The sequence below is a fragment of the Anneissia japonica genome, unplaced genomic scaffold (genome assembly GCF_011630105.1).
Source record: "Anneissia japonica isolate Jap-2015-1 unplaced genomic scaffold, ASM1163010v1 scaffold287798_len100336_cov166, whole genome shotgun sequence".
NCBI lineage: Eukaryota > Metazoa > Echinodermata > Crinoidea > Comatulida > Comatulidae > Anneissia > Anneissia japonica.
Window position 1 is genome coordinate 46,544 of NW_022741464.1, and position 9,792 is coordinate 56,335.

Here is a 9,792-nt window from a genome sequence, read left to right on the forward strand (position 1 = left end):
TTGCTTATACAAGCTAAATGTTAGGCCTATTAAAACATGAATAGAGAAACATCTACAACATGGAACCCGCTCTCAAGCTATTGCAATACTCACTCTATAAATAATGTTTTATTTAATGTGATGTAGTTTATTTTTTTTGTAGTTATTTTTTCTTTTTTATGTAGTTGTGTAATTTTGTAGGGGTTCGGTTCATTCGTCATGGTGATATCCCATACAGTGGTTGAGCTGGTAAGAATGCTCAGTCGTGTGAGTTAATTCCACAGTGCGATATATATCATAGTTTAAATAATTATTTTTGATGAATCGCTTCCGACGTGTGGTCATTAATATAACCATATAGCTTAGGTTTATTTTCATTCCTGTTTTTCAATAAATGACACTGTAGAATGTTGGCTTCTCTTGATATTCTAAGTGTGCTCGAATGTATTAGGCGTATTCATAGTGGTGATGTTATTCTTAGGAGCAAATTCTGTTCTGCAAATCCGCGATGTGAAGATGGTTGCTAATAAGATGCTAAAAGATTTTTAAGAATACCAAATCACGTGTGATTATATTTACGCCAAAAAAAGAAAAAAAAAACAAAAAAACAAAAAAAAAAAAACACTCACGTGTAATTTAAACTTGCCCAGAGGTCGAATATCACTGTTACAAATTCCTGTTTCAATAGTGACAGATTACGAATACTTAATAAAACGAGAAGCGGTTGGATACGAAGATGATTAGCTGGTTCAAAGATTGAAGACGACATTAACATTGCTTTCACGAGTTCAAAAACATCATGTTAACACAACATGTTAAACTTGACGGTAGCCCTATGATAATAATTTTATGTTCTCAAATCACTGGAAATAGCCTAAGGAAATTGGATTTAGCTCTAGTGTGACACAATATCGAAGTGAAAAAAGAACATTTATGACTAAACATTACCAGATTCATTGAATCATTAAATTTTTCTTCCACATTTTCTCGTTGTGGATTTAAAATTTTTGATTAATACCTTAATTAAGAGAGTTTTCGACCTTTTAATCCTCCTAACTTCAAAAATCATACATGCTCAGTATAACATTACTCTAGAAATGCTTACAATGAGTTTAAACAGTTGTTTAGTACCCAAATATCCTAGTTATGGTAACATTTTCTGTTCTAACTTAATTATGACAATTATTGTATAAGTTTGAAAAGTTACAAATACAATTACAAAAAGTACAACAATTAAAAGCATGGCATTAAAAAGTCAATTTATACAACAAAACATCAAAGTTGAATAAAAAAAATCAATGAAAGTAAAAATAATATTAAAATCTCAATATATTCTGCTCAATAACATTTGCAGGAAAATTTTAAAAAGAAAAAAAAGTATATTTTATTACTAGCTAAGTATTTATTATCTTTTGTGTTTTTATTTTGTATTATGTAACTTAACAACAATACATTAGGCTCACAATAATGGTATGCCAATAATAATAATAATAATAATAAAATAATGATAATATTGATAATAATATGCCTATATTGCTATTTTATAATAAAAAATAAAAAATAATAATGTAATAAATTGATTTCTCGTAAGCCTGGTTTTCTTAAAATCGGTACATTGTCGCTAGGGTTCCAATTGGCATTTGTTCATAGTGCGTAGAAGTAGTCCCCGACGCAAACTGGAAGGCTCCCTGATTCGACCGACCAATCAGCACAACCGAAAGCTGTCAGTGATAGCGTTTAGCAAATGTATGGAAACCAAGTTTTATGGTCGTTACGCAATACCAGGCCTAAATTAAGATATTGATTACACCCTAGCTATATAATAATTTTCTCTTCTTAAACATCTTAAAGAAAATATCACACGAGCTAATAAGTAACGAGAAAAACAATGTTTGCCCAATGTTACAAATTTACTAATAGTAGTCCTAATAGTAGTATAGGCCTAACAGAGTTTTTTTCTTTTTTTTCTTTTTGCTGGGCAAACCTATTTACTGTGAACTCATGAGTTCAGCACAGAATTAATTCTCGAAATATAGGCCATTATGGTAATGCTGGCGAAAGATATACGCTTGCGGCAATTTTAGACAATTAATTGTCACATTAGAACTAAAAGTATTCTACGAAATCTATTCTCGACATCCATTAACAATTCAAATAAATGACAGAATGTTTATAAATACTGTCTACCAATTAATATCGATATAAATTGAACTTACAACATGTATTCAATTAATGCATGAGCTAATTTATCAATTCTAATAATAGATTTCAGCAGACGACAGAAAGAAGGTTAGAAAGTATAGAAGAATACTTCAGATTTCCAAGTTGGCTTACAGAATATTATCAAGTATAATTTTTTTGTGAGAAAAAAATATTCAGATCTGGTCAGGTGTCTGGTGCAAATTTCAGACAGCGATCTTTCAAATTTAATGTAATAAATATAGGAGCGTGTAAGGTATTGGACTTCTGATCGTGAGGTCGGGAGTTAGAGACTGACGCTCGTCGCATTGCTTGTGTCCCTGGGCAAGGCTCTTACTTACATTTGCCTCTCTCCACCCAGGAGTGTAAATGGGTACCTGGTAGGATGGTATGGCACTGAACGTCTGGGTTGAGTGCAAAGCAACATGACTAGGAATACGTTTCTTCAGGGAGCAGAGAAACTTGCAAAAAAAAACATAATGCGCCGATTTGCCAACTCAGTATTCAGTGACCAGGGAAATAATTATGCCAATGCTTTGTTTACTCTCTGGATTGAGATAAGCCATAAATTATGATTCTAAAAATATATTAATGGAAAATAAATAAATAAATAATCGATGAACGTTGAAAAAAAAGAATTGAAATATCATTTCTTTTTCATACTTAAAACAATAGTTGTAAGATCTCCATTATTTTCAAAATCTAAATCATAAGCTCAATAAAATGGCGGGGTTGGTTGAGAGAGCTGTAATATACATAATAAGTACAATAAAATATAAAATATTCCGGCAATGTCTTGGGATGTTCTTACAAAAAAAGTTAAGATCGTATTAAATAAACTGAAATTCGATGCCTTGAACGTGATTTATTTAATGTCATAAACACTTTTGATTAATTTTTGTTTGATTGTATCATATTTCAGTATCTAATCTCATTAGAACATCTCTTAATGTAAATACTAAAGAAGAGAATATCATATTGCACCATGTACATAATGTTTTTAGGAAGAAAATGGCCAGATTTCAAAGACTAAACCATTTACATGTAAAAAGTACTGTGGAGCAAGGTTTTAATTTTACTTTTCTTAACAATAATTTAGCATAAAACCTTATAGAATGGATTGCCGCAACACATGCGATTGAAATCACCACAATCTGCCATTAATATTGTTCCTGCTTCTTTCGTTGAAGACCATGGTTCAAACCCGGATAAAAGGGCAAATAATGAAAAAAATGCAAACCAAACGCATGATTGACAATGGTTATGAGCAGATGTTTGTTAAGATTTTTATGTATTTTATAATTTATGATAGGCCTATGTCTATTTTTTTTTTCACCCTCAGATTTTCAGTTGATGGAATTCAGGAGAACATTGAACGCTATTTGCCGCAACGTTCGAATCTTCCCTGAGGTTTAGCATAATTATTCTTCAAGATATTTCAGAGTACAAACATGTTATAATATCTTAAATATAGGCTTTGGTGTATTTTAAGAAAATTAACTTGACAACTTCACGGTAAAAGTGCATTTAGTACATGCTGGGAGCGTTCATATACCTGTAATATTCACATTTTGCACATTTGCATTGGATTTAATGAGACGACAGACGCAACAAGTTTCAATGATTTTGAAACTTATCACAACAGCTTAAATTTCCAATGCATATTAATTATACAATTGGATAACTATTTTTATTATAAGATAGTAGATAATAGACTGTTGTATGATCATACATTCATTTCATTTAGCAGTTAAAGTACCTAAAATATATTTTTTTAAATGACGGAAAAATAATTATAGAGGCCTTATGTACATATTGTTTTATATTGTTTATCTAATTTTAGCCATTCCGACCCTCCTAACTTTATAGATTTAGTGTCAGTGGTAGTGGCAATAACAATAAGTACATAGGCCTAAACAAATGTTATTAAGAGGGTCGGAATGGCTAAAAATAAACAATATAAAACAACGTCAATAATGACCCTGAAAATGCTTAATATGTAACAACATGAATGTATTATGTACATATTGTATTGTATTTCAGATTACAGAATAATACAAACATAGTGTGTGCTGTTTCTTTAGTATGTCTCATAAAGGTATTTTATTTTCAAATGGATTTTATGCAATAATATGTAAATTAACTCTATCATTACTTTTTAATCATCAGCTTGTTTAGGACCAGAAGACGTTATGTTTCAACATGTAAGTTTGATGCCATTTGGAAATGTTTTACTTAAGATAAGATCAGGTCTAAAGACTTGTACAGTGTTTGTCAGCTCGTTTTTTACGTAACAACGTGTTGCGCAAGGAGAGAGCTATTTTATTATCAAGACTTTATCCCATTTCTGCGATAATGTTGCCATAAATCTGCAGCGGGTTCAATAAGTCGTTCGAGCCGTCTTCGTGTAATAGATTGTGTAATAGATTCCAAAACAAGATCTCTTTATGGTCGTATCCATTAAGCGCTTCAGCGTTGAAACTATGTTAATAACCTTGATCAACGAGTACGCACCATCAGCCTTCAATTCCATTACCAACCGGAAACATGGCTCATCTCATTTAACTTAATATCACATTCATGTTATCTCCTTCTTTTTGCACACCCCGAACAACGGTTTTAGTCGAACATATACGCGATTTACAATTAAAATATGCGGCCATCAACTTGAGTCCGACAGTTAAAGTTATGAACTTCTTTGGAACATTTTACAGACAGGCAGTATCAACTTCAGTCGCACGTCAATTTTTGGTACACACCATCAGGTCCGGTCAGGCACTATCAACATCAGTCGAACTGCATCGATATGCGACACAGCACAGAATCTTCTGTAGGCCTAATATAACTAAACTAAATTGAGTCGAAACACATCAGATTTAGTGGAACACCAGCAAAGGTCTAAATTATATATTAAATCACAGTTAATTATTCGGACCATGAGCAGCGAATAAGATCAGATCACTTTGGATTCGAACCACAATGTACAAGCTTTCAAAATAGCCAATATCATAGTTTCTCATAATCATTTTAAACTTAATTTACAGATTATCATAGCCGGTTTGAGTGAGACTGGATCTGTATTTATGCGCATGCCTTATGATTCAGTGACGAATCCATGCTTTTTGTCTAGGTAGGGGGAATTGGCAAGTGGCGAGTGGATATTGACCAACGTCGGTGTGGAAGAAACGTTTTATCCGAGCGGGTAGATTGAAGGTGTTCCTTTATCTACTACGGAGCTTCCTACGCCCCATCAAAGCTCTAGAATTTTATCCATTTTAACCTCGCTTTAATGATTAAATGCTTGCATGTAAAGAGCATTTTTGACAGCTGGCTGGCAACAGCGCTGATCTGTTGGATTAACCATCTTGGTTGGGGCTGAGGAGCGAAAATTTGAGGAAATAGTACTCTCTAGATGACCGGAAATGACACTTTTATATAGTAAAATTCATCATCATCACATCACCCTTATATTTAAAATGAAGCGCCAACAAAGAAGCACCATGTTCCATCAGCGATTTTCTGCAATCAAGGTCTAATTAAAAATACGTGATTTACCATAGTAAATTGACTTTGAAACATTATCTTTGGATGTATTTAGGTTACTTTACCTACTTCAAAGCGTGAGTCCAGATGCACCTCACCCACCATGGTTGGGGCTGAGGTGCGAAAATTTGGGGAAACAGTAAGTCTAGATGGCCGGAAATGGTACTCTTACAGTATATAGTAAAATTTATCATCATCACCATTACAGTTCAAATAAAGCGCCAACAAATTTCCAACGATTTTTATCTAAAATTTTCGGCAGTCATAGAGATTTAAATAATCTGTGTGATGTACCATAGAAAATGAAACTTTAAAACATTGTCTTTTATGTACTTTACCCACACCCATCTCAGCCCACCATGGATGGGGCTGAGGCGCGAAAATTTGGGTAAATTGTACCTCTAGAGGTCGGAAATACACTCTTTCATAGAAAAATTCATCATCATCATCATCATCATCATCATCATCATCATCATCATCATCATCACATCACTGTCAAAATGAAGCGCCAACAAATTTCTTATGATCTTTCAGTGTGATGTACCATTGAAAATAGAACTTTAAAACATTGTCCTTGATGTCTGTACTTTACTTTATTGTACATAAATCCTTATCTACTTACTTTAATAATATTACATTAATAGGAGTAAACCGGTAAGCTACAATAAAGATGCAAAATAGGTTGTTTTAACTGTCATCTAATACTATAATTTATAAAAACAACATTAATAATAATAATAATAATAAATAAAATTAATAGGATTAAATAAGCCAACAATTAAGATGCTAAGTAAATTGAGTTAACTGTCATCCGAAACTATAATTCATAAGAACAACATTAATGATAATAATACTAATAATAATAATTATAATAATAATTATAATAATAATGATAATATAACATTAATAAGATTAAAAACCTTAAGCCTACAATTAGGATGTTATAATAAATTATTTTAACAGTCATCTGATAATTAACTTTACTAACCACTTTTTGTTTCTATAAAATTATTGTTTATTAGTAAAAAGGAACAAATAATTAATAAAATAAAGGAAAAAGCAAGATTGATTTAAATTCATCTACTCCCTTGGGCAGAGTTCAACAATTTTATTAGGGATTTTCGGCAACCTTAGAGATCTAATTAATCCTTGTGATGCACTACAGATTATAAAACTTAATTGTCTTTGATGTGATTTACTTTATTTTACCTACTTCATATGCCGAAAACCAATCTTATCTTTACAAGATTTTTTTCCCTCATAGTTCTAAAATTATAATAAAGGCACGCACATTCAAATCGTGTATAGGTATATTTTTATATTTGTGGGCAGAGATGCCTTTATCTTGCTATAAGAAGATGTATTCTGGCTGTACAGGGCTATTTCTTAAAACCAGGGTCATTTATGCAGTTGATTTCAACCATTTTTAGGCATCTTTTTGACTTATGAAAGCACATTGCCGCCGAAAAGTGGTGGGGGAAACCAACCCCTCCTCTTAAATTATGTGGGGCCGGGGGAACGTGTCTGTGCCCATGCTGGCGGGAGGTGCACTCATTCTCCACCCTCCGATCTGCCAATGTTATTGGATTTGTACCTGGTTAAAGTATAAAGCGGAAACAGAAAGTACAGTGAGGTTGAAATTGCTAGCACGCAAAGTAATCCCTTGGGCTTGTGCCATTCATCATTCTATCTCCAATGCTGTGTATATTGGCTAGACAATTAAACAAACGGATCCTTGACTCATTTGTCATTCCTAATTAAATACTTCCGAAACTGACATAATTTAATGATTTTACCCTCATTACATCTCTGAGTAAAGTACGTACACTTTTCATACCAGCGGCAACGAGTAATTTTAGAATGCATACGACCATTGTACGCATATATTCAACTACTATCAGAAGAGGCGAACCATCATTCCCCAGGGCGCACGTTTAATGGAGGGTTTAAATGGGGGTGGGGCCAATTTGAAAAATGTAGTGTAGATGTAGATCACTCTCCTTAGCTTAATTTATTTTTTAAAAATTCTTAACTGAATCCACCATTAACCTCACATTTTCCCGCTTTAAAAAAAAAATCTTCTGTCGTTTTTCTGACAACCCTCTGGTGGATCGGTCTAGTGGGTGAAACCAATGTTCTTAACGCACGGTATTGAAAGACAATTCCAAAATAAACTAATGGCCTGTGTGATATATTTTTTTCTTCTTTTTTTCTTTCTAAGAAGTACAGACCCGAACCTACGATTATAGTAGTTTCATGATTGTAAAACAAAAGACCACAAGTTATTTCAGGCCGACGGAGTTATGAGGGTGGTGGGAAATTTGAGCAGATGTATTAATTGAACTGGGAGCCGCCTATGGCTTACGGTGTGGACGTGTAGGGCAGAAGGCTAGGCAGTGGTCCAGGGGTGAATTTTCGGAAGCTCCGTTAATGTAGGGGTTTAACCGTTTAATATAATTTAGAGTCTCATAATTTGTAAAAATAATAGTCCTATGTACTGGAGAGCAGCATACTTTGTCGGCTGAAACTAATGGTTGCAATTGAGCGTTGAATCATGGAGATCATTAATTTTGTTAACCTTTGGTACCCGGTTCCATTCCACCCGCTGCTCTCTCTGTGTTTCGGCTTGAGGGTTGAAATGCAAGCATAAATATTAAGAGATGTTTAAACCGTTGGTCCCGTTTGCAAAATGGAACATGTTGAAGAATGCAGTCACTTTCCAAAAAATACAAGGGTATTGTTTCTCTGTTTACTGCTTACTCAGCACCTGAATGTCTTCGGACTTTACTTTGTATTCATACCAATTAGCAATTAATAGGGTAATATTAATGCCTCACTTTTAGCGAATAGATCAAAAGATAAAGGTATACGAAAGAATGTACTTCCGATTCAACTTTAATAAAGGTAAGGGTATTCAACTTCAATATCAGGTGATAGCTTATTACATTGGCCTAGTATCTAAAGTTTAATTCTACCTGTTGATTTTATAAAATAAAAAAAATTAAGCAACAAATATGTTTGGCTTTGAATTGGTTGTCGTTTGACGGCATGTCAAGTTACCATAAAAAGTTCCAGTTATCCAGGTATGTTTTATGTACCGTACTGTCTGTCTTTGTATAAAGCCTTACATTATAATTCCAGTTTTCGTGCTTTTTCGGCTCTTCATACCCCACCGATTTTTTAAGTAATGTAGTCCAATAAGTGAGTTTCAATTCAAATGACCTTTCATCTAAAGAAACAATCAACTTTGCCACTGAAACCATCTCGATTTTATCATATATAAGACAGCATTTGCTGATCCAGAAGCCACATCTTGACAGGTTGATTGCATACATCATAAAATCTTCATCTAATCTTCTCGTAACCGCTCTTTTTGTGTCCTCTTGTGTCGCACAGTATCGCCCTTCAATAGTACTGGCGGGCCACACGGAGATCTGTAGGCACATCTTTACTATTATTTTATTCGCAAAAATTTTTTTTTCTTCTTTTTTGTGCAGGTCTCTACCTCTTGGTAGGAGTCTTATGGCCGGTGTAGACATAAAATTACATGCTTTTTACTTTCAATTTCCTCTACGCTCTTATACAGAATTTATAATCTTGGTTTGGCGGAACCTCCTGGCAGGGTACAAAACGATGGATGTTAGGCAGGTCATGGTCACTTCTCAGCTTTAGGAAACGTTACCCAGAGTTTGTGTTAAAGTTGACTGGGGTGGAAATCGTTTTGCAGAGCATTAAGACTTAGATATATTTTGTCTGGCCGGCTGGACCGCTTTGAATGGAGGAGTCCTCAAAGGTCGTGGCTCGGGCCAGTGGCCTACTATTTCATGGTCCTTGTCCATGATCTCATGACAGGTGCCTTGCGGCATCGAATGGATGGCACGACAGTGTATTCCACTCGCTTTGAAAAATGGGGTTTTAACTATAAAAGATTGGTAAAAAGTGGGGAGGGGAATTGATATGATGCCCCCCCCCCCCCGGCCTACTTTGTGACGTGTCCCCACCGATCGAGGCCCATGCTTTGAAGGAGGGGCTGTTAATTGGACTCCAAAAGTTATAGAAGTGATAATTACA